Source organism: Pseudopipra pipra, chromosome 3, assembly GCF_036250125.1.
Source record: "Pseudopipra pipra isolate bDixPip1 chromosome 3, bDixPip1.hap1, whole genome shotgun sequence".
NCBI lineage: Eukaryota > Metazoa > Chordata > Aves > Passeriformes > Pipridae > Pseudopipra > Pseudopipra pipra.
In genome coordinates this window covers 70,925,335-70,950,268 of record NC_087551.1, presented here as the reverse complement: position 1 = coordinate 70,950,268, position 24,934 = coordinate 70,925,335, and the positions used below count along the sequence as shown (strand labels likewise).

At 45.7% G+C, this 24,934-nt stretch overlaps 2 long non-coding RNA genes across 2 annotated transcripts; one reads left to right on the top strand and one right to left on the bottom strand.

Annotated features, from left to right (window-relative positions):
• The first annotated feature begins 1,262 nt into the window (after window positions 1-1,262).
• LOC135411782 (uncharacterized) lies at window positions 1,263-4,722 on the top strand. The gene is made up of 2 exons (XR_010429314.1): window positions 1,263-1,753; window positions 3,561-4,722. It is a non-coding gene; the product is annotated as an uncharacterized LOC135411782 (long non-coding RNA).
• Window positions 4,723-18,206: 13,484 nt separating this feature from the next.
• LOC135411780 (uncharacterized) lies at window positions 18,207-21,633 on the bottom strand. Its single transcript, XR_010429313.1, has 3 exons — window positions 21,520-21,633; window positions 19,732-19,917; window positions 18,207-18,516 (listed from the first exon to the last, which is right to left on the bottom strand). It is a non-coding gene; the product is annotated as an uncharacterized LOC135411780 (long non-coding RNA).
• Between the last annotated feature and the right edge of the window lie 3,301 nt (window positions 21,634-24,934).

Sequence of the window (24,934 nt, the reverse complement as noted above, 5' to 3'; positions counted from 1 at the left end):
TTCTTTGCTACATCTCTTCTTTGCATTGTACCTAGGTATTTCCTTTCACCCATAATAGTAGAAAATTATCTATTTATTAATATGATTTCCTAAAAAAAATTTTTTCTTTCTTCTCTGGGTAAAAGACCACAGCAAGATGAGCCCTAACAGAAGATAGCATAAACATGATAGGATATTTCAGTAAAGGTATTGAAATTTCAGTAAAGGTATTGAAATTTAAGCGTTGCTTACCCTAATCTATGTTGATTCTGGGAAAATTAAAAAAAAAATAGAAATATTCAGCACAATTTTAGGTTATTGTAGCAACAAGGTGCCTGCTGGTGAAGGGTTGGGAGAGACAGCTCTGGAGGAGAAGTCTAGTGTCCCACCAGGCCTCGGTCAGCTGTAGCCTCTGCACTGTTGTGAGCTGTGAGGAACCTGGGAAGAGCCAAGTGTTGTTCCTGCCTGGGGTATGTCACCAGCATTGGTCCATTGTGGTTTCCACAAAGGGCCAAACTTTCTCATCTGTGAATTTGCAAATCTGCTCAACTGAGTTCACCGAGGTTGCGTGCACGCAAGAAAGGGAGTGTGCTCTGGTCAAGAGGTTATAAACATAATGCTGAGTACCAGATGGCTAGCAGGAATGAACAGGCACTTCCAAAAGACTACAGACAGTTGGAGACTGGATGAAATTTTGTAAACAGTTGCCTTCACACCTCACAGTGTTCATTGCCATGTTTCAGTCTCAGCCTGTTGCTGTGACCTGAAAGTCACTTACCCTGTTCCAAGAGTTCACGTGGAATTTATATTAAAAAACCAAACAGCAAATACTGTCTCAGTTGTAAACATCACATGTAGTGAATGTAACTGACAGTGCTGAGATGATAATTATGGATGTTTTATTTGTAATAGTTTCTTTTTTAATTTTTTTTTTCCCATTTAGAGCGTTTTTATTTAAAAAAAAGTTAGTTCCACCTCGTCTCAAAAAAAAAAGTCCAAACCAACTGACTTAACAGCAACTGAAAAAAACCCCACAACTCATTTCCAGTCTTAAAATTGATCTAATACTGCATACTCAATCTTTCTCTGCTGGGTGGAACTGTACAAATCTACCTGCAGGGCCAGTGGAGGCAACCTGGTCATCCTGCCCACACCACGCCCCTGAAATCTCTGGCTGGCAGGATTTAGCTCCAATCCACATTTAAGGGAACAGTTACACTGGCTCCTTCCAGGGCCAAAGGACTCAAAGTAAATTTTCAAGAAAGGAGGTTCCAGAGACAGAGGTCAGGTTGTGAGGCTTTATAAAAGAATAAAATTTGATTTTCCTACACTTTCTACACTGAAGTGTTTGAAAGAGAGGAGTTACTTATTCAACACGAACCTGTCAATTCTTCATCAGGTTGGGCAAACCTTTGTCAGCAGCACGGGTTTTTGAATGTCTGAGATTGTCTTACATGCACTGATGTCTCACTGTCTTCCAGCTATTCAGAGCCTGGATACCTTTGTCGACAAATGATTAAAAAAAATAAGGAACGGTTGATCCCGGGAAATTCCCACGGGATTTTCAACATCTTCGCTTGCGGTGAAAGCGGGGACACACACACGCACACACACACACACACACCGGCCAGTCCCAGCACCGAGTGGGGCCAGCTTCTGTGAGCTCCGTCCAACAGCTGGACACCCGCCGCAGGAATTCTCCTTCACGGTTCCTTGTTGCAAGGTGCGTGGCCCCCGGCGACGAGCGCGGAGCCCCCCGCCCGTGCGAGCACAGGCGCTCTCCCCCCACAGCCCTCCCGCACACCTCGGGGGGCGTCGAGCAGTGGGGCAGGCGGTGGTGGTGAGGATAGATGAGTGTCCAGACGGATGGACAGATGGATGGACAGACTTCAGGTGAGCCCTTCCCCTCTTCACGGCTCTGTCTCGACGAGGACAGTGCTGGGGCTGCCTCCCGGGGCTCACTCCCACGCAGACCTCTGGAGAACTGCTGTGACTTTTTTCCCTCGGAGCGCGGATATCCAGAGCCCAGATTTAGGGGTTTTGGGTTTTTTTCCAAGTCTGGTATTCCCTTCCTCACAACAACCCCTGAATTTGTCACAAGGGAGGCTTAAACGACTCATCAAAGGAAAGGACAGGAGCCGATGAAACCCGGCACATACACAGGGGTACACGCCCCCCCCCCCCCCGGAGCCTCACGCACAGGGGCGCTGGGCACACTACCCCTGTCACAGGTGAGGTGGGCTCCCAGGGCTGTGGGGCTGAGCAGCAGCAGCCACCTGTTGACACCGGCGACAGCATAGGCAGCCTTCCCGGGGCTGGGGTCGGCTTCTCATTCCCCCCTGAGCCCTCCACCCCTTTCTCCTTGGCAGGGTAGGGCCGTGAGCAGGAGCTGGGGAGAGCTCGCTCGGCGCCGCGTCGGGGATCTGAGATATGCCCAGGCTGTCCTGCGCCCCTTGAGGTCGGGGCTTGGGGAGGCGGGAGTCCGAGAGCCCGATATTAGCCGGGCCTTTTAGACATGGGGCGGGGGTTGTTTTGAGGAGAGGCCGTGGCAGCAGCTCCGGCGGTGGCTTTGGGAGCAATGCCGCCCTCCGGCCCCGCTCCCCCTGCTCCCCCCGGTCCCGCCGCCCCCAGACCCCCGGCCCGCCCCGCTGCCGCCGCCGGGGTCGCCCCTCCTGCCCGGGGCCGCTCTGGGACTCGGCTTTTTGTTATTTTCACGGAGCAGATATTAATTAAAAGAAATACATGATTAAAAAGTAATGAGTTGAATAAAAATTATCTCCGCTCATTTTCTGATTATGTTAATTGTTAAAAACCCTTCAATCACGCTGTTGCAGTCAATGGGTTTTAATGTGAAATTAGTGGGCTCTTGATAACTTACAGTCCAGAATAATCCTGGAGGTTTAGTCATCATTCCTAATAACGAGATGTTACTGAGAACGGAGATTTTACATGATTTTGCCACATTCAGCCCTTCCCCCATGGAAAGGTCTGCCTTTGTGGCACACAACTTCAATTTTCATGCGTACGACTACTTTGTTAGTCTTCCCCTGTGTACTGCTCCATTATACGCCAATTACATATTTTATGTGCCTCTGTGTCGTCTGAACATTTACAAAAAAACCCACCCTGTGTCCGAGATAAGGAAAGAAAAACAATTTTGTCCCTCATGGATTTCTAATTTTATTTTATCGTCCAACTCATCTTGGATATTGCGACTCTTCCTTTGCTCTGATTAATTCTCTCCCTAAGAGATAAAAACAGGTTTATACTGAAAATATTAAAGTAATTAAACTCTTAAGAGAAAAAAAGAAAGCTGCAGGCGCTGGTATTTTACAGGCTTAAGGACTAGGGGTGGAAATAAATGTGTAGAGTCTCTCCGATGGGTGATCGCGAAGAGCCGGGGATTTGATAACTTCGGCCCCGCGTTCGGAAATGCCGTGAAATTCGCCTATCAGAGAGGAACGAAATGACGGCCCTCACGCCACTGTTATTACAGTCAACGTGTTTCTGCCCTAGAAATTCGTTTAAGAGAGGTTTCCTTTTCATGTAGATAACTAAATGTATCCTTTTCTGTTCGACAGACTTAAAAATTTTCACATAAATCCGCTCCTCGTATCCACCTAAGAATTTAACTGAAATCTCGAGCACTGACAGCAAACTGAATCCTCGCTGGAAGGAAGGAAAGGAGCGGGGCGGAACAGAGGAGCGGCTGCGGAGCACCGATCCATGCTGCCAGGCTGGGATGTCCCCGAATTCCTTCGCAGGGGCTGTCCCCGCCGCGGGCGAGGAGCCGCCCGGGCCACCGGGGAGCGGGCGTTGAGAGCCCTTGGGACCCACGGACAGCCGCCGGACCCGCTCGGTGCCACTCCTTGAGGCTAAAAAAAGGAGGGGCAAAAGAAAAAAAAAGGGGGGGGGGGGAAGGCAGCAGCAAAATTGGCGGTCTCTGTTTGTGTGTGTGCGAGCACATCCACGTATTCCTTTCCCCCGAGACAAAGTGCTGGTGCCGTGCATCCCTCTGTCACCACAAGGATATCTAATTACTGCTGACAGACAAGGAAAGATGTTTTCGGGCGGACCGAGGGGGCTGGCGAGGGGGCGGCGGAGTGCCAGGCGCATTCCCGGCCAGCCCTGCACCGATCAGTCTGGGTGCACCGATCGCCACGGTGACTTGGGCTGCTGCTGGTTTAATATTGATCCCCTATTACCGCCAGCGAGGAGCGGGTGTTTGCTGGCCTTGCGGGAAGCAGCGGGGTCGGGCCGGGTCCTGCAGTCCTGCCTCTGGCTCCTTTGGGGTGGAGGGAGGCCGGCCAGGATTGGGCCCTTCGTGTGCTGCTCCCACGGGAAGAGGCCGGCCAGTGGCAGCATCCCCGTTTCCCACCCATGCCTGCCCCCCCGTCCCGTCCCCGGGACAGCTCCCGTGGGCGTCGGGCCTTGGGGAGGAGGGGGAACTTTATGTCCTAATTTGTTATGAACGGGAGCTCTTGGGGGGCTGTGGTTTGGTTTGTTGTTGTTTTGGTTTGGGGTTTTTTGTAGTTGTTTTTTTTTTTTACTCGCGCTTCTGGTGAAAAAAGAGCCATTTGTTTACAAAGCCCCTCTGCTCCATCTGAGCCCACCCGACGGGGCTCCCTAAAGGAGTGGGAGGGGGATCCCTCCGTGCCAGGCCCCCTCGCCGGTTCATTTCTCTATTTGCATCCACAGTTAGCTGAAGATCATTTTAATAAATAACAATGAAAGGGGAGCGCATCTAGAGGGCTTGTCGGCAACATTCAAAAGCCAATAGAGTTTATAATTTTACTCTATCATTTCTTATTGATTAGAGTAATCAAGATAAAAAGCTAGCCGGGCTCGGAGAAGTTCAGCGGCATATCATTAAAGATAAGAGTCAGTTAATTCTGGCGCAGTAGTAATGGTGACGGCGATGAAGAGTTCATTTGCATGAGATGCTGAGCCCCGTAACAAGAGGACAAAAATCACTAATTAGGACTGCAGAGTGTCTCGAGTTCTTCAAGCACCCTTTCGAGATGAGGGATGATGCAAAGAGACCGCACTTTTATGTAAATCCAGGCCAGGACACCGCGACCAGGGTGCTGCTCCCCGGCAGGGATTGCCGAGCGGGAACGGGCCGGGTCCCCGGGGCCTCTCTGGGCTCCGGTGTGTACGGCCGCCTCCGCATCGAGCTTGCGGGACGCCGGCCGCCCAGAGCAGCCCGGGCAACACGGGGGAAAACACGGCTGCAGGCGGTGCCGGGATTGCCCTGAAATCTGCGAGGTGGGAGAACAGGACAAGAAGAAAAAAAAAAAGAAAAAAAAAAGGGGGGGGGGGAAATTAAAACAAAAATAAACCCCGTAGCTTTGCTTGAAAGTTTATTCGTCGGTTCTATTAAAAAAAAAAAAAAAAAAAAAAAAAAGAAAACAAATAAGCCTCACACCAATGAAAAATAAAAGTCTGCACTAAGGTACCCGTGAGCGTGCGGGTTGCTAAAACTAAGGAGAGTGCTTCGCGGCAACTTGCGAGCAGAGTCCGCAACTCTGCGGAGAACGGGGAGCGCCCCCAGGTCCCCACCGTCCCGGGTGTCGCGCCGAGGCGAGACAAGCCGGGGAGGCGCCAGTCACTCCCGCTGCCTGCGGGCTCCTGGGCACCTCCTTCCCCACGGAGCACGAGTGGGACCATCGCCCCCTCCTTTCATCGTGGTTACTGTCTTCCCCCTTTTCACCCGTCTTGTCTCGCTCCCTCTCTGCTCGAACAGACACTCCCAAAGCCGAGCAAAACCTCTCAGCTTCAGTCAGCCCTCCAGGAAGGAAGGACACCCGTGGGGCTTTGGGGAAGCTCCCCTCAAAAGCCGGGGGGCCAGTAGTGGGCTGATGGCTATCGACTTGTTTACTTGCTCGAAAGGTATCAGCCGCGGGAGGCTTGGCAGCTGGCTGTCAGCGCTAACTTTGCCCCTCGCTTGGCCGGGGAGTAAAGGATTCACGGCCTTCTTTGGGCTAATTGTAGGTGTCAGCGTGGAAAGCGGCAATGTTTGCCGCCTCTCAAAAGTCTCACTGTCTCTCTCGCCCCCCAGCAGCTCCCCGGCCAGCCCCGCTGCCCCGCCGCACACAGCCCTGTACGCACACGCAGGACCAGGTGCCCCGACTACACCCACCCCTCACAGCCTCCTCTCACTTTCACCCGTGTTCACACCTTTCTCTCTCCACACATGTCCCTCCTCACCCGCCCCTCGCGGCGCACGCATCTTCCGCTCACGCACAGGATCCACCCGCGGAGATCCCTCTCCCCCTCCGTTCCTTGCACACTCGCGAGCAAGAGTGCACACCCGCGCTTCGCCGTCTCGGGTGCGCGGATTCCTCACATTCCCAAAGCCCCTTCCCGCCCAAGTGCATCTCCTGGCACCCCCTTGCACGTCCCAGCACTCTCACATGGACATCTGCCCCACCTTCCCTGCAAGCTCACCTGCTCACACGCCCTCAGACAGACAGACAGACAATCACCCCGCTTCACAAACCTCCTCCCGCCCCCGACACCCCCCCATACCCTCGCACACCCCCTGAGCCGGGGCCCGGGGCCGGTGCGGAGGAGGGTGGCCGCTATCCTCCCGCCTCGCCTCCCCGGTCCCCGGCTCTTTGGACTTTTGTCTGGCTATGTGGCTGAAGGCTCCTTTCCCCTTGTTCTTCCCATAGAGAATAAAGTCAGTCTGTATTTAATGGTTATGGCGGATGTGAGGAGGATTTGGCAAATGAAGAGGCCTTTTGCTCTAAAATATTGTTCCTTACGTCGTGTGAGTCTACCAACCCACCACGACCCCATATTCTTCTCCGGGTGTCTGACTCGAATGACAAACGAGCTGATTTTTTCAGTACATCGCTGGGAAATGTAGTGAGTGATAATAGAGATTTCTCTTTCATTTTTTACGCTTGACTTGGTTATTGTTGCTTTTCTTTTCCCGTGATTCCTTCTGAGGATTAGCTCTGACTTCCCCACTATTGGCGGTCAAAGTGGCCCAAACTCTGGATGACAATTGATGGGGATCAGGGGATTGCCCATTCTGTGCCTGTAAGAACTGATTTGTGCCAGAGAAACTCATCAAGTATAGGCGAAGAATAAAAAGCATTTGGGGGTAAATGTATTCATTGAGAAGGGTTCTTCCAAATTGCTTCTAAGTTTTCTTAATGAAAAGTAACGCTTGCAGCAATCAACGGCTTTTTGACGGATTACAAACCTGGGTAGGACTATGGGACTGCATTTAAAAGTGCCCCAGCCTTAGCATGGGGGCAACTTGCTCACAAAAGTGTAGGAACGAGGGTCAGGCCGCAAAATACAAAGCTGAGGTTTGATGCATGTAGGAGTAATGAAAGGTGCATTAATTTATTAACATGGTGCGCGCAGGAGAAGTGAAAGAACAGCCCGGTGTAAGAAGAATCATTAACTCTCTACCCCAGGGACCCACCCAAGGCTCGCCATTTACATCAAAATAGTTATTGTATCTTTAGAGAGATTAAAAAAATCCCGCGGCAGCGACGGTCCGTGTAAGAGGTAGAGGAGAGGAGAAAAGAAAAAGAAAAGGAAGGGAGAAGGAGTCAGCGGAGATACAGAGCGAGAGAGAAGGTGGAGGGGGCGGCGGCCCTGCCCCGGCCCCATCCCGGCCCCCGCCGAGCCCTTTTGCCCCCGCCAGTCTCCCCGGGGCGTCGGGAAGAGGCGGTGGGGCCCCGGGGCCCGGCACCCTGAACCCCCCTCCCCCTGAAGTGTGGCTTCGGGCGTTTAAACATCGATTTTGTTAATTAGTCTAATCACTAGGGGCCCGGGAGAGCGGCCCTGGGAGGGAACTGGGCAGGAGGCAGCATTCTGCGGGGAGAGCGGGCTTTGTCCCGGGCTGGGTCAGCGCTCCGCCGGCCCGGCCCGGCCTGGGCTGCATTTCGCGTCTCGTGGGGCTCTTTTCTTTCTTTTTTTTCCTCTCTTATTTTTCTTAAGCAGTCGAAGAACACAATGAGAACGGCCCCGAAGTGAAAAGGGTTAGGCCGGGAAGGAGAGCCAGGAGGAATCTCCAGTCCTTCCCTGCGTTCCCTTCAAACCCGAAAGGCCGGAATATTAACTTTTTTCCCCCTGCATCTTGTCAATGCTATCATGGCTTTGATGGGAGGGTCTTCAAGGTGGCACATTTCTGAACTTAACCCCTTTTCAAACTAACTCTCTACCTCCCTTGTTAGTGCCCAGCTCTGAACTTCTGAAGAGTATTTTTGTGTGAGTCAGGGTTCATTCACTCGGGGGCTTTTGTAGGACTTTCTTCCTTTCAGCCCTCAGTGTGTTACACCAATTAAAGGACGACGTGCTGTAAATGTAATGGGCCGAGCAGTGATTGTTTTTGACAAGCAACAAAACACATAGATCCACCCCTTAGATTAGGCCGTTGAAGGGAGGTTCATGCCGGTCAGTTTACTGAATAGTTCATGAACTGTAATTCTGAGGCCTTGTGTGAAAGAAAATGTCTCTCTCCCTTTCTTTCTTTTTTTTTTTCTTTCTTTTCCCCTCTAAGAGAAGAAACACCAAGCATCTAGGGGCAAGGGGATGGCTTGGGAGGGTGAGGGGAGTTGGAGGAGAGCAGAGGTGGCTTTGTCTTGTCATTTAGAAAGGAAAAAAAAAAAAGAAGCTAACAGTCAAGGCACTTTATGTCACTAAACATGTCAGCTGCCTTTGCAGAGATGCTCCTCTCCATACATCTCCATAGGCAGCCTCGACCTAATAACCTGCTACCTGCTCCCATCCACACAGTATTTTTATGTTGTTCAGATCTTCCTTGTAGCTGCACCAGAAGACTTGATAATTCTGACTTCATTTCACAAGAGGAAGAAAACGTGGATTAGACTTGAACCTTTAAGGACCATAAAACACAAGAGAAATTGTATCATATCATGGACCTGATCCTGTTCCTCTTCAGCTCAACAGGGGGAAAAAAAGAAGGGAATATTCCTCTGTAATCCGAACAGGACCTGAGTCAAAATGGTTTGGGAAATGGAAAATGATCCTTTACCAAATGTCTAAGGGCCAAGGGGGTCCTCGAGTTGTTGTTTATTTAGGTCAAAACGACCTGGATATTCCCAGGGAAGGAGTAGACACAGTCACAGGCTGTGGAAAGAGTGGGAATAAAGAGATGAATGTTTCTTCTTTAAAATAAGTGAGTTTCTTCAGCCTTTCCTATGATAGATTACTCTGGGCACATCACATTCCCTTTAATCCCAGAGGCATCTGCAGTCCTGCAGCTGCGCGAGTAGCACGTGTGGGTTTCTGAAGGGAACCACAATAGTGTACTCTGTGGAGACGGGTTGGGAGCAGATACAGCACAGAAATGCCTTCAGGGCCCTTTGGGAGAGGGATATGCCTCTGCCTGTGGCTCAAAAAGTCAGCCTCTGGGGCAACCTCTGAAAAGTAAACCACCTTGGAACTCCTGCTGAAGAAACCCAACATGATCTGCTCTCCACTTTTGCCTGGACATCATTTCACCCCTGAATTGATAAGTTAAATGAATAATCTGCCTTGTGTTCAGATGTGTTGTTTCTCTAGGCTTTTTTTAGCAACTCCCACACTTTGCTAAATCCCTGTTAATTCCTGCAGGGCCTCTGCAAACCCCAAAGACACTTGTGGAAACCATGGGGCCACCTGTCACTCCAAGATACAGAACTACTGCCATGCAATAACCAGATCACAGCCATTTTGGGCTAGGTAGCAGTGCACAGCATATTTTTCTAACCCTTCTTCCTTTCACTTTGATACAATGGGACCTAATTCCTGCAACTCTTTTTTTGGATGCAGCAAGTTGTTTACACTGGTAATAAGCACACTGTATGTGCTGTAAAATTCGTACTTGTTACTGTAGGAGATTAATGAATATGTGAATCACAGCTGAGGAGTTTAACTCTCATTGACTTCATTATGCAGAAGGTATCAGGAAACAAAAAGACACGTGTGCTAACTCATAAACAGAAGTACATTTCTAATTCCAGTCTGCAGGCCCCATGAGAGCAGACTTTACATCTGCTCCCCCAAAAGAACTGTGTGTTGCTCATGCTGGCACACAGACCACAGCCATTTGAGGCCACAAATGCTGTAGATGAGGATGCTGCGTGGATGATGGGCACATGTGGGGAGATTCCTGACTTGGGCTTGTGAGATCTGCTCCCAAGGGAAGTGGATCAGAATAGGGTGGAGGTCAGTGAGTGCCCCAGCAAAGGATAAGGTCACCATCTGATCTGTGCGTTTGATTAATGACAGTGCAAAATGTTGGAAAATATTATGGTATACACAGAAATACGTGAAAAGGGCCCCTCCCATATTTCTCACCCTTCTCATCAGTGGAGGAAGAAAGCTTCACCTGATAAAATGAAGTGGAGGTCTTTCTGCAGACAGAGGGTTCCTGAAGAATTTGTTCCTCTTTTTCCTTTTCAACTAGGTTGAAAAAGACTTTCAAAAGACTTAGCTCAGGAAAGCCAAGGAAATTTTCTTTTTCAGGTTGGGAGAGAATATTCAAAGCAGTCAAGTAAAACAAGTTATAAATTTGTAAACATTTCTGTCATGCAAATGGCCTGTTCTGGTTGCAGTAGGGCGATTCTCATTTGCTAGAGAAATCATAACCTGCACAGGGGTTGCCAGTTGTACGTAATGTAGCTGTCCTAAGCCTGTGCCAAACAACCTTTCTGCTATGCCAAACCATCCCAGATTTTGTGTAAATTTATTACACCAAGCACACAGCAGCTGTTTAATTGCAGAGAATTTAGGACAGGAAGTGAAGAATAAATCTGCATCCAATTGAATCCACAGCATGTAATTATCTGGAGCACAAATGGGTAAATAACTAAAACTAATGTGTCTAGGAAAATAAAAGCACACATATAGACACATATTTGTGTGGAGCATGAAAGTGTGTTTCATTCAAGTAAAATGACTCACTTGCAACGTTCCCTTGATCTGGCTCCAAGTGTTTGCAGTGTGCCTTGCAATTCTCTCCTGAAGAGTGCTACATGACTTCAAAGCACAGTAACTTTTTTCCAGGTGTTACAGAGTACAGCAGCAGATCCCATGATCTGATGGCTCAGAATAGTAGGCAGGAGGAAATTAGCTTGTAAATTCATCACAGAAATTAACAGAGATTTGTGCTGTATGAGGCTGACTGTACTCTCTTCCAAGGAATGAAGAGGAATGAGAAAAAGCACCTACTTCCACTAGTGAAGAAAATGACTGTGTTTGTGCCTTCCACGGAACTGGAGAAAATGAGAACCGGATTCATTTTTATTTATTTCCTTTCTGACAGAAGTACAGTATTTTTCACACTTTCCACAACTCTGAACTTTTCCCAAAGAAGAAGGAGTGTGTTTTTTTCAAGAACAGGTTTTAATTTCTGCTGATTGCTGTGAAAATTCATGTTTGAAAATGAACCAGTAGAAAAGTATACATTCAATGAAGATGGACGGGCTGCAGTAAGCTGCCCTGAAAAAAATGTGGGTAAAGTTTCTGGCTTGTAGATAGATGATTGACAAGTAATGTAATCTCCTGGGGAGATGGTTTTCAGATCTCCTCCCCGAATAGATGTCAAAAGCACCGTCCTGCTTATCCAAGGATATTATGATGTGAATACAGTACTGGCTAGCTGCACACAGCAGAAAGGCTGTAATCTGAAAAATCTGTGACTCATATATACTCGTAAATGTGGTATCCAGAAAGAGTGCTTACTAGTCAGCTACCTGCATTTTCCCTCTTCTCCTCTACATAATTTTCCATGGCTTGCATAACCATTTGGACACTCGTGTGAACACAGCTTTCCCAAAGCTATGAGCCACTTTTGCAATCTTCTTAGCTCTCAGGTTTTCTCAAACAACCCACTGCAGGGGGAAAAAAAAATCCACTGAACTAATCATACACATTCCTTTGGGTGGAAGAGTTTATTGAAGATTTTTAATTTTTTTTAATGGAGATATTTTTGGGAGAGAAAGCAAACAGAGAGGATCAAAGAAATTTTTCATTACTGAGTGACTGAATGATGGTTAGTGAGACTAGAGGAGATTGACTGTTTTGTAGAGAGATTAGCAGAATTCACATTGCCACTGAATGAAAGGTGGAGGAGGCAGAAACCCTAAACAAGTGAATTCAATTACTTCTGAAAGGAATAGGGTAAATGAGGATTCTCTCTTTGGGTTTGCTCCAGGAAATATTTCTGAAAAGTTTGTAGAAGAATACCAGTCATCCAAACCGCAATTTTGTTATCATATAAAAACACATCGCTCCATGGCAGCTTGTGATTTGGAAACACTTCCCTTGTTTTGTGTACGCAGTTGGCATGTCACCTCTTCATTTAATTTCACTCTCAGATTACACCACCCAGTGCAACTTGTTTGCACATGTGGCAAGGGTTTCAAAAGAAATATAAACCTGATCCCAAGCCCACCGGAGTTAAAGAACAGATCCTCCTCAGCTTCTCTGGACAACAGCCCTGGTGGAGGGAGCAGTGAGCCACCTTCTCGGGCTGTGGGTGTGATTGCTGGTTCTGGGAGGTTTGCTGTGCTCAGAGCTTTAGCATGCCCTGGTGCAGCCTGCGACAGCCTAGAGTTCACGACCTGGGAAGTTTGGAATTTCAGTTTATTTGATACGTGGCAATATTGTAAGCAATATGGCATGGTAGGAAGTAGCATTTGTTGTGGAGGGTATTAGAGCAAGGTCTGTTGACTGAGAAGCAGCACATTCTAAATGCAAGCCTGTATCTCTCTGGGGTCTCCTTGGAGCAGGACAGCCCTCCCAGTCATGCAACACTCTCCCCTCTTCCCACTGCATTTAAGGATGCCAAGCACAGAGGTCTTCCCAGCTGCACTAGGACCTCCAGGAACTGCCAGAGCAAGGACTAGGAGCTGAGGCAGCAGCTCCTGAGGGGAGTAAGGAGGTTTCCCAGCAGCACTCCTCCCCTCATCCTGAAGTATCAGAAGACATTGCTGAACAGACTCAGAGTGGAGAGACATTGACTTGCAGATGTTCCTTCCAAGCAGAGATTTCTCCTTTTCACACCGGCTGGGCCCCTGCCATCCCCAGAACTGTCTCTTAGTGCTGCAAAACTGACATACCCTCACTCCTTTCCTATCTGCCATCCTGCCTCAATCTGTACCTGCCAATTTCTGTTCCTTCCCTGTGGGTGCCTCTGCCCCTTCCAGATCCCCCCAGCTCAAGGGACATGGTTCCATATCTCTGGTCCTACCAAAACTCCCTCCACAGTTTTGGATGCCTTAGAAAAGCTTCACACTCTCTTGGCAGTTAGAGTTATTGGGTGAGGTGCTGTATAGGATGCAGGAGACAAACTGGTCTCTGCCCTTCACTGTCTTCTACTCATGTTCTCAGTTTATCCTATCCCCTCCCAGTCTTCCCTCTCATCCATTTTCACCGCAGCAGGTGGGGTTACATTTTATTCACTCTATTTATTACTTTATTTTGGCTGTGTGCTCTGGAGGGATAGACAGGGACTTAGATTGATCAGAACAAGGTAACTTCTGAGAATCCATCTCATTTTTTTTTCACTCTTTAAAAAAGTAAACAAAATTTTCATCTTCCCGAGACTGAGATTAAGGTCTTAAACTGCAGAGCTGGCAGAAGTCAGGAAGGCAGCTCCCTCTCTGCAGCAGAGTGTAAGAGAACTGCCCCAACCAAGCATGTTGTGTTGACCTCAGGTGCAGGAGAAGGTGGCAAAGGGTGACTGTGTAAGGAATTATCTTCCTATTTTCAAAGTCTGCTCTTGGAGGATGCATCTTGCTCTCCTCCCAATGCCCACAGCAAAAAGCAACACCCAAAAAACCAAGTTACTGGGAAAACCTGCTCACTTATTGGAGCAGAACAGCACAGAGGTATCAAATCTGCAGCTGACGGGAGCGGGTGCTGTTTCACTAAAGAAAATGAAGCTGTGCTGCTCTCTCCCAGCTGATGATGTGACCTTAGCTGCATAATACATGCCATGTACAGCCATGTGACAAACTCTCTCCCTCATCGAGGATGTTTCTGTTTGCAGGGGGAGTCCAGGAGACTGAAAGAAATTCTTGAGCTCCCTTGCTAAATCCCTTCTCTAATAAACTCTTAGCCAGCTTCTTCCTTACTCCATATGTCTATTCTATTCCAACAGCCTAATTATTGCAAAGAGCTCATTTATGGCCAAATTTCTTATGTTTTTTACTGGCGTTTTACTCAGGACAAATCCTCCAGTAGTTTGTCTAAGATTTTTTGCATTGTCCAAATATCTAACAGTTTCAAAATTCATGTATGTCTCAGGACTGAGCTAGGAGGTATTTAGGATCATCAGTTTGTGCCAGAACTATTTCTAACTAAGTTTTGCCACCTTTTACATAATTTTCCCTTTAATATCTTCCACAATGACAGTTCTTTGGTACTCAGGGATGAGAACATTTCCCAATAGACTTTCTAGTTACTCAACGTGTTACATCCAAGGCAGAGACTTCGGAAAGTATCTACATTTCTCCAGCATATCTGATCCTGTAGTAGTTTTCAGGACACACATCAGAAAACTTTGAACCTGAGCGTGTTATGGAAGTGGAGGGACTATCTTCTTTTCTAGAATGTCTCTCTTGAGCAATCTGTCTCAGGGCAACATTTGAAACTGACTTCCACTAGGCAGCTGGGACAGGTGGTCTGTAGCATTTTTCTTATTTCAGGGCATGAGTGTGACTATATATTCCACTACTCCCATTTGTAGACAACCTGCCTCTCTGAACTCCTCTGGATTACTTAGATCATTCAACTTTATAAATTAAATATTTAATCTTCACATTTACAAAGCTTATGTATTCTTGTTTCAGAGCAGCCTCACATTTGCAGGGACCTGCATCTGGGCCCACAGGGGCTACAAACTCCGTAAGGGGTTTTCAAATTGGATCTGCCAAGACAAAAGAAAAGCCCTAATTCTGAAGTGGTTAAATCTCACATGCCACTGCAGTTGTGTTTCTTTCTTACCCAGTTTAGGTAGTAAGTCTGCAATATTGGCAAATCCACAAACAAGGCCTTCGTAGTAAATGCAGAGCTCCACAAAACTCTACGCATCTGTGACTGCCTGGGAAATTGCCCAGTCCTGTGCACAGCCATATTTTTCTTTTTGTTAGAGAAAACTCTCTCTTGCTGAGTTGTGTGTCCATGAGAAGTAGTCCCTTTTCAGAGCAACTCTCATTTCAGGAAGCTCAAGTTCAGTGGTAGCCTTCATCTGATCCCAGGCTAGTTGTAAATGCAGTCTTTCTTACCAGCAGTCTCTGAGTGTGCCCTGAGCCATCTCAGCAGAGCAGACAGGCTGAGAGGGACCTATTTTGCAGTGACCGTTTCCAAGATCACTCAGTGTCAGCCAGAAGCCGGCACTTTCAAGTGCTGCTTACTGACGCAGTAGAAATGCTGTCTCCTGCCCTTCACCCCTGCTCTTTGCTTCCACTGCCACTTGCCAATTCTTCTTAAAACCGAGTATGGAAACCAGACTGCAATATCCAAGGTGTTATCCTCTCATGACAGTGGCTGCACCTGCAACCATGTTATTTCTTTCAGTATGTTCTACTTTGTACTGAGGCATGCACTATTGCCTCCCTTCACCAGACCTGTGGATGACATCCAAGTTACTGCTGAAGGCACCTTTAGGTCTTCAGTGGTCTGTACAATGCCTTCTCCCCAGACAGTGTGGGGCAGTTTAATGGGTCAATGACTCTAAAGATGAGCCTTGAGTCTTCATTATGAAGTAGAACAAGTGACTTCAGGACTCAGAGGAACTATACTTGATTCCTTACCAGAGGCACAGTTTCATAGTCTTTTTCACTAACTAGAGTCATTAAAAGACGTCCTGACCCAGCGCTGACCCTCTCTCTGTTTGCTGCCCATAATTCACAAATGCACAGTTACCATATGTTCTGGCTGTGTTGGTGTTAGCAAGAATTTTGGCTCAGCAGAGAACTGAAACAATTATTGGCTTCCAAATCTACACTGCCTGTAGCCTGGGAAGGGTGGGGGGGGCTTTCAATATAACATTTAATCAGCTTCTCTGGACCAAACACCCCACCACACAAGTGGCACTGCCCAAGTAGTGTTCTCTGACAGGAGACAAGCTCGTACACACTAGGGCAGCTCAGTCACTGAGCCAGCCTGCAGCAAACAGGGGTCATCATGGGATTAGCTTAGAACCTGCACTGCTGCCCCAAAGCAACCTGCAGGTGCCACCCCTGATGCACTGCAGCATTCACTGCCAAGATTTCCCAGATCTCAAGGCACATCTTGGATCCTCCTCAGCTTTCTTTTACTAGCAGATTGCAGACTGTGTTGTGACTCCTTCTTCTCCTATTAAGCAGGGTCATTCATGCCCTACAGATCAGATCTTTTAGCTCATCTACTTCATCCACGCAGTCTAGACCCCGCTGTTGAGACACTGGCCTTTCACAACAAGCTGTGGAGTGGGCTGCATGGTGCCAACTGTGGTCTCTCCTCACTTCAGCCCATGCCCACCCAATGACCTGTATGCTTAGCTGGTACCCACTGGCCTCAGAACTGGTGAGCCCTCACACATTTGGCCACAGTCAACACACCCACCTGAGATGGCTAGGTCAACAGCTCTGACCCTTGTATTTCTTCATGCTTTCAGTCCATAAATTGCACCTTTTCCTCTTCAAAGGTGGGCGAGGGCTTTCACTGAATGCCACTAGTTACTCCATTTTGGCCACATGCCAGGCTATGGTTGTCGTGGTATTTCTCTACCTGCCTCCCCTTAAGTGAAGAGTTAACAGGGCTTAGCAACCATTTTCCCAGTCACACAAACCAACTGTACCATTCTTTCTAATCACTCAGAAGTGCCATCAGGAGGATTCCTATCCCGTGTGTCCAACTCTTGCCCATACTCACTGTATCTGCAGCACTGAGCATCTCTCTCTCTCCCACAGCAATGTCCTCTTTCAGTGTACAGCTGCAGCTGAGCCCCGTGACAAATTCCAGCACCTCTCAGAACAGCTCTGGCCTCCTTTCACTGGTCTTTGCAGGCCACGCCAAGTCCAGCTGAGTCCCTCTAAGCTGGTCCATTGCCAAAGCATCTTGGCAGTCTTTGCTGGAGGTGTGCCAGGAGAGAAGGCTCCTCAGGTTCTCCTCAGCTTAGGTAGATTCTCCTCTTCTCTTTTCCAAGACCCCCACTGAGTCCCAGTCTACGTGGATGGTTTATAGTTTCTGGCTTTAGAAAGTGTGCCCCAGTCTGGGAAGTAAGCTGCTTTTTTTTTTTTTTTTTTTTTTTTGCAGGTAATGTTTTCAGACCTGTTTGGTTCCTGGGAAACGCTGTTCCTGTCCATCTTCTCTGACATAAAGGTTCTGATCATGCCTTCTCAGATCATTCACTGCAACTCTGCAACTTTTTAGCCAGTTTCTTGTGTATTGGTACAGCTTGTTCAACGTCTCTTCCAGTTTCTGCAGCTGGAACAGCGTTATAAGGTTAGGCAGCAGAAGTCCTCCAGCAGCCTTAATTCCACATCAGGTTTCTGACTTTTGCAACTTTCTGATTTCCTTGAGCTGTTGGTATTTTTAGCTTTTTTAATCCTCACTGCTGTCCTGCTCAGTTAGTAACCTCCAAGCTTGCCAAAGATTCTTTGGCCTTCCCTGTCCCCGGAAAAGCTGCTGGTTCTCAGCCATCTGGTTACTGGTTCCTTATTCATTTATTTTGAACTTGTTCCAGCCTCTGCTGCCCCTAAAAAATTTTACCTCCAGTCTCAGGCCATCTCCCAAGCCTTTCAGCAAAGCCTTCAGATGTTGCTTTAATCCCTTCTGCAAGGTCTCATGCTCTTTTCTCGGGTCTTTAGACCTCATTTTAGTCATTTGTGATAGCCTCCATTTCTGCAGGTTTTGTTCACAAAATTCCACAGGAAGTCTCAGTGCATGGCAGAGCACAGCATTCCTGTTTTCCTTTCTCTACTGGAAACAGCTCATTTGATATAACTTAGAATCGCATTTGCCTACTTGGCAACCCTGTAACATAACATCTCATGGTCAAAGTGTGGTAAGTAACAGAAGGAGGTACTTTTTTCCCCCCTTTTGCATTTCTATGTGATGAACTTCTGGCTTCAAGCAGGGATCTTTCCAATTCATCTTTAAGGACATTTTGCATGATTACAAACTATCTTCATTCTCTTTGTAAAGGCCAACATATCTTCCTGCTAAATATTCCCATCCTTTTCTTTATAGCTGATGCTGCCATGTTTGGCACCCAGTTATTTATTAAAAATATAAATCTTCTTGAGAAATTCCAGGAATAAAATTCCATTTCAGCATAGCCAACTCTCTCCTCTTCTCTAGACAGCTCCTTTTTGACCTCATAGCTCTCCAGTGGCCCTTCAGTCTCCCACAAGATGCTATGTGCTGGAGTCCCTTCACAAATGCTTCTGGTTTAGCTACAGCACTCAATTTAAGTTTGAGCCTGACTCAAATGAAGCTGTTTTCCAGATCTGCTTTATACTTCAAGGAGTAGGCATGTTCAGGGCACAGTTCATCTTGTCTTGACATGGAAGACTGAAACAGGTCAAAAGAGTAAGATCTGCAAGTGTTCCTCTGCCTCTCTTGAATAGAAAAAGACACTCAGAACACTAAAACAGGAGCAGATGATTAAAGCTAAGTGGAACTGTGTACCTTCTAGAAACTCGTACTTCCCCTGAAATACCTTCCATGATGTTTTTAGAGAAGATGGCAGGGGAGAAACTGCACAAGCAGCTAAAACCAGCCTCCTGGACATCCAGAGAACTTTCTGCACTTTTGACTTCTTTTGTACTTCTTTTGACGTATCTCCTGTACTGATTTCTCCCTGTGCCATTTTAAGAAGTTTGAGTGAATTAAAAAAGCTCAAAGTCACTTTTTCCTTTCTCAGTCACTTAGAAGTGCTGCTATATTGAATATAGTTAAAAAGTAATGCTATCGTGCACCTTTTACCAGCCTTCTCAAAGCTGTATTAACTGTGAAATTACTGTAAAATTGTGTTTGCAGTTATTTGTGTTTGCTTTTCTCCCAGTCTCAGCTGCCAAGGGGAAAAAGAAATCACATGAAAAATCCAGTAAAGTTCCATACCAAGGATACGAATTTGGACTGCAACTCTAGAAGCATCAGGTGAGAAAAAAACATCTGTAAGTCATCATTTTTCATGCTTGGTATGCTTCTCGGGCTCGGTATGCTTGGTAGCATTACAGCTATGGCTACAAGAATTTTTTCCCACACTTGAGATCTGATCCTGCCCATACTCCCAGCAACACCTCCATTAGTAATACACTGATTACCAGGGGCTTTGTACAAAGATTGTTCAATATTGCCAGAAAACTCGTTGCAGGAATGCTGAAGTTAACACTAACACCAGCTCTCCATTCTCAAAGGCATTTTTAATATGGAGGATACAGTGATACAAAAATACATCTAAGCAACATAATTACCCTATCCAGAATGATTTCTAAAGCCTCACAGAGAAGCCACCTTAAATTTAGGAACCCGCCCCTAGTTGGGAGTCCAAAGCTCTCAAAGCCACAGGACTGCTACTAGAAGACAAAAGGCAGTAGGAAAACATATAAAAATCCAATGTAACTCTTGAACAGCCTCTGCTGCTCTATAATAAGAGAATAATAGAGTGTGGCCCTCTTACAGTACTCTATCTGAGGATCTCAGTGGCTACACAATGGATGAGTTAGTTTGTCTCTTAGCCTAAAAGAGAAAAATGTCCAAAACAGAGCTGTGGGAACACAGTACCTCTCCAGTTCAAATCACAAGTCTCTGGGAGCTCTTCAAAGCATGGAGAAAGCCTTACTCATGGAGTATACCTTGTTCCATCTCCCTGTCATGGTTTAACTCCAGCTGGCAACTAGTACCATGTAGCCACTCACTTCCACACACCCTGCTGTGGACGGGGAGGAGAGTAGGAAAAAAAGGCAAAACCTATGGGTTGAGATGAGAACAATTTAATAATGGATATAAAATAATAATACTAGTAGTAATAATTATAACAATAATAGCAATGAAAAGAGAGACAACAAAAAAGAGAGATATAAACCCCAAGAGAGGCACATTATTCTCAACACAACTGCCCTCCACTCACTGACCAATGCCCAGCCTGTCCCCAAACCACGATCAGACCTAGACAACTCCCTCCAATTTATATACTTAGCATGATGGTCTATGGTATGGAATATTCTTTTGGCTAGTTTGGCTAGTTTACAGCTCTCCTGGCTACACTCCCTCCTGGCTTCTTGTGTGCCTTCTCATTGGCAGAGCATGAGAAACTGAAAAGTCCTTGACTTCGGGTAAGCACTACTTAGCAACAACTAAAACATCAGCGTGATATCAACATTGCTCTCATACTGAATCCAAACCACAGCACTGTACCAGCTACCAGGAATAAAACTAACTCTATTCCAGCCGAAACCTGGGCACTCTCTTTTGGCACCACAAGGATACAGAAAAGCTGAGAGTTGCATGGAGCGTATCAGAAGCAGCTTGGCATTTTTTTGCTACTGTTTCCATGCTGATACTTGCTTTCAATGCTTGCAATTTTGCATACTAAAAATACTAAGTAAACTTTAATTATTTTGTAAGAGAGGTTGAATGATAGACTATATATAAAGTACTATCTAATGCATTGAACAGAAAGATATAGGCAATAAGGCATATGTGTGCCTACTGTATATTAAGACTTGCTTTTTCTTGGCATCTCACACTCAAATTCTGTCTGACAGAGAAATTCATGGTAACATGAAGAAGCTTTTCACCGGAATTTGAGGTGCAAGAAAAAGTACAAGACTTTTTTAGTAGCTTGTTGGTTTTAATGGCCTGGAATAGTGCATAATTTATCCTGAACACCAGTCAATTAAAATATTACTCATCCAATAGTTTTATTTTTAAACTCTTTCTTAGACATTTTCTGCCACATGCTGCATAGGATATAGTCCTCTAGATATCCAAACAGTTCTTGATTGCACATTTTTAAAACACTCAGACCAATAGCTCCAGGCAATAAGTTCCAGGACATCAGAGCTAGGACATTGTTTAAACGTAAACATCCTAGATTGCAGTAGCCCTTGTCTTTGCCTTCCTCCCCTGGAAGGTGATGGCTTCCCATGTTCAAACAAAACAGTTCTGCAATGCTAGGTCACTTTCTTGGTAACAACACTGAGCAGGCTGGACTCGATGTAACCACTATCTTTGACACAGCTTTTTCAATGTATAGGGAATAATGTCAAAGCTAAACCAGTAAAGACCTCCAGCCAGCCAATTCTCCCAGTAGGTTAAAAAATATACATGTTAAAATGCCAGGACTGTCTAACATTTCACTTGAAGTCCTCAATAGCAACACCACTTTGGTACTGTAGAGAGAAAAAAAGAGTATAAAAAAATCTGAGATCTACAAAAAGGCCCTTCAACTTTAAAGTGAATGTATTCTTGGAGAAGTGAAGGGTCTGTTGTGCAGATGGCTGTTTGCTCTCAATGCTAGAAGCAGACACTCTTCAGTGAGGAGGAAAGGGGAGTCAGATAGCGTATTACCATGCAAAAGCAGCAAGCTCTGCCTATGATGACTGCAATATTAACTCCCAGGGCTTCCTGCGGCTGAGAGGCAGCAGCGGCAGCAGCAGCGAGTTTCACTTGCCCCCTGCCCCCCACCCCCAAGCTTCCAGGTTCAATAAAGATTACATCATGGAATAAGTATGCCATGTAAGCCTGAGAATCAAAGCCGTCACAATTGGCGGCTGTTTAACTGTAATGTCGCTGAAACACATACTCCCCCTATGTGCACATACACTTTCCCCCTCACCCCTCCCAGCCCATCCCAAACCCTCCGTGGCTCCTACGATTAAGGGTAGTATTACTGGGGAGAGGAAAATCTGATCAAAACTGTCGACTGCAAACTGCCGATTTTCTATGGATTCAATAAAGGCCACCTTAACGATTTCCCTAATTAATGGATGACATCTTTGGCTGGAGGAGAGGCGCTGTATTCTACTCTGCCTTAGTCTTTGTTAACCTTCTAATTAACTTTCGTAGGTCACCCAGGTCTCCCAAACCTAAAAGTGAAGAGAGCCATTGTGCTAGAAGCAGTAAACTTACTTTTTCTGCCCGGTACTTAAAAGGGAGAACGATTATAGGCAGGGAAAAATAACTCCATTTAAACTCTTTGTTACTGCAGAGAATGCATAGGTCCCTGCCTTAGAAAATAATTGAAACACCTTTTATACCAATATTTGCATGCATAATACACCAAATTAGCAAATATACATCTAAATTCAGCTGCAGTTGCAAATTGATTAGGCATTTGGAGGGGTTTTTGGTCTCCTTTTTTTTTTTTTTTTTTGGAATGTCAACTTCAGTGGGTCAACAAAAGGAATTGGATTTCTTGAGCAAATTGCAACTGCAACAGCTATCTGCTTTTACATGGCATGATCTCCAGCAAAGAATCTGGGCTAATAATACACACACATGCATTCTAACACTATAATATTAGGCCAGATTAATCCCTGTGGTAAGACCATTGAAGTCAATGGAATTGTATCAGAGATGAATTTGGTTCACTGCCTTTTGTGGAATCTAATATGAATTGACCATTGAGCTGGAGGCATCAAAGATGATAAATACAGCCCTCTTTCAGGCAGTCTGATGCAACCCAAAAAAGGGCAGGCAGAAGGCATTTAGGATGGGTGGCCTTTTCTTCTGTCTACAGCTTTCTCAGGGAAATTCTGCCCTCATTCACGCCCATTGACTGAAGTCAATTAAATTATTTTAATAAATTGTAATTAAAATTCACAGTGTACAATGAAAGATTGAAACTTCATAGCACAACTTGACTAATAAACCTGAAGTTAATTGCTTCTTGAAAGTAAAGATTGAGAGTGCTTCTTTGGCTTACGGAAGAGACATGAAATTAATTGTTCCTAGTTTTCTCTGCTCAGCAGAGAACAACAGAGCAGAGTAGAAGAGAGTAATAATTGTTCCCCAATACAAACATACAGATGTACATCCCTGCACAAATATCTGACTATGCAACCTGTATTCTTGGACAGAATGAACTGAGCTCAAAATTTATGTTGAAAAAAAATAGAGCAGTGTGGATTTTTGGATTAGCTGAGAAGGAAGCATGATATACTGATTAAAAGAGACCTGAAAATCAGGCTATCTCCAGTCTTATCCCTTACTGCCATTGGTCCACAGTGGAAAATGGTGGCTTTGACCTTGATTTGGTTTCTCCATCTTTAGGGAAGTTATGTGTCACTGAAGTAGCATTAAAAAAAAGAGGCCTTGACTGATCAGGTATGCAAGGTGTAGTCATGAAAAATGCAACATGCCAAACCAAAAGTGTGAGACTTTTAAATTCTTTTTTTTATGGTTTGATTCTGCCACCATGTACATATTTTCTAGTGGAATAACTGGCATGTAAGATGACATCTACTGCTTCTTTACTCTCTGATCAAGTGGTGCAAAGTATATTAATCATCCTTCCAAGTGTCTCTTGATTGTCCTAGAAACATCTTGGCTCTGGATACATAACTCTGAGGATATTTGAGTCATGTCACCTTTCAAAAACATCTTCAGTTATACACGCCCTTTACATTTCTGCCTGCGAGGTCCTGAAAGAAGTTTGGCATCATGTAGTACTGATGGATGAGGAAAGACAATCAAACTACATGTATGAGACCAAGATACAGAAAAGAGGCAGCTTGCCTTCCCTCCCTCTGGAAGCCTCCGCCACTGGACAGCTGGACAACTACTGGAGGCCCAGAGCTCTACTCTGCTCCTACTGAACACCACAACTGGGCAAAGTTCTATGTGGCCATTCAGAGGAGAGATTAGTGATCTCACATCAATTGTAATGTATTGTCCTTTATAGCTCAATGGAAGCTTTCAGGGACCCCAGTGTCAGGCTCTACCTCAGAAAGAGTATTTGTACTAAAGCAAGATGTCTTCAAGGAAGGGGATCACTGTTTAGGTTTGCTGAAAAACTGGATTCATTCTCAGACACCAAAACAAACCTTCCACATGACATGGAGCAGGGGGAATTCATCTCACCTGACTTGTAATATCCATGTGAAGTTATCTGCATCTGAATCTTGTGAAACTGGATACTTTAAGAGTCAATCAAAGGAAAGACATCATACAGCTACAAATAGAAGTGCCTATTTTGGATGTCTGGTACAGGAAAAATGAACTGTGCCCCATAAGAGTTTTCTCACAATTGACTATGAAAAGTCCACATACCAAACTTGAACATTTGCAGTTAGTACTGCAAAAGCCTGTTTTTATGGTCAGATGAATCCCACCTTCAGTTCCTCTGCACTTCTGTTCCCCATTTGTGAGAATGGGGATTCACCTCGCAGGAAAGTAGACAGCTACTTTTAGGTCATCTACTAAATTGGTACTTTTGCAATGCAATTAATCTCATCCAAATTCAGAATCTAAAACAGATCTGAGAAATGCATCACAAAAAACATGTGTGGGGATGTTTCAGCATAAGGGGAGATGAAGATAACCAATTCTGCAATTCAGATTTCTAAAGGCAAGTAAAATTAATCTCCTCTGTTTGTTTATACAATACCAAGCACAACAGAGGCCTCTGATAAAAATAGTTTAGATATCTTGTAATAGTGTTTTAACTGCCTTTGCATCTTAAATAATTCAATGACTAATTAATTGGGAAAGCTGGTTAACACTCAGTAGAATAAAACATAAGACATTTTTCTCATTGTCACGGTTTAACCACAGTTGGCAACTAAGTACCACACAGCTGCTTTCTAACATACACATACCTCCCATCAGTGGGATTAGGGGTGACAATCAGAAAGAAGGTAAAACCCAGGGGTTGCCATAAGAACAGTTTAATAATTGAAACAAAACATAATAATAACATTATGATAATAATAACTGTAATGGAAAGAGAGACAACAAAAAGAGACAGAGAAATAAAATCCAA